The sequence below is a fragment of the Macaca thibetana genome, chromosome 15, assembly GCF_024542745.1.
Source record: "Macaca thibetana thibetana isolate TM-01 chromosome 15, ASM2454274v1, whole genome shotgun sequence".
Lineage (NCBI taxonomy): Eukaryota > Metazoa > Chordata > Mammalia > Primates > Cercopithecidae > Macaca > Macaca thibetana.
Window position 1 is genome coordinate 28,714,586 of NC_065592.1, and position 810 is coordinate 28,715,395.

The following is an 810-nucleotide window of genomic DNA, read 5'->3' on the forward strand; positions in this document are numbered from 1 at the left end:
AAAATTATTTATTTTTATTTGATGAATAAAAATTGTATATATTTATGGTGCACAAACATATTTTGATATATGTATACATTGTGGAATGGTTAAATCATGCTAATTAACATATGCATTAACTTAAAATATTTTATAATACCTATCTCAGTACTTCCTTTTCTCTGTTGAAATTATCAAGTTTTTCATCCATTAGATATATTTTTTGCTCTAATTTTAAGAGATACTTTTAGTAGTGATTTTACAGTCATTTTTGGGTTATCTGTAATCCTTATATAGATTATATTTTTCTTTTGCACAAAAGTTACATTTTCTATATTTTTGCCTTGAGCTGTAACTTTTTATTGTGTTTAAAAACCATGGAGACTCGTGCTCGCTTTGGCAGAACATACACTAAGAAGATTAGCATGGCCCCTGTGCAAGAATGACGCGAATTTGTGAAGCATTCCATTTTCAAAAAAAGAAAAAAATAATAAAAATAAATAAAAACCACAGAGACTGAAGTAAATATTATTTCTTCCAGAAAGGGCATATCTTTTCCTCTAATCAGGCAGCTAGAATGAAAATGGGAGGCTTTTTGCTTTGATCCAATAAGGAATTTAATAGGATTGTGGCTGATTTGGAGATCTAGTTTCAGATTGCCTTTGTTTTCAAGATTTCTTGAGTGTGAAATCTTATCTATGTATATAATAGGCCCTTCCTTCTTGTAGACTTTGGCTTTCTAATCACTTTTCAGTCTTGCCTCCAGCTTCCCAAATGCTTCTGTAAGACACTGAGCAAAAGTCTATGAGAATTGGTGGCAGGAAGGCTCTG

The 810-nt window shown here is 31.0% G+C and overlaps 1 pseudogene; it reads left to right on the forward strand.

The window, feature by feature from the left end:
* Positions 1-358: 358 nt before the first annotated feature.
* On the forward strand, positions 359-454 carry LOC126938149 (uncharacterized; annotated as a pseudogene).
* The last annotated feature ends 356 nt before the right edge of the window (positions 455-810 follow it).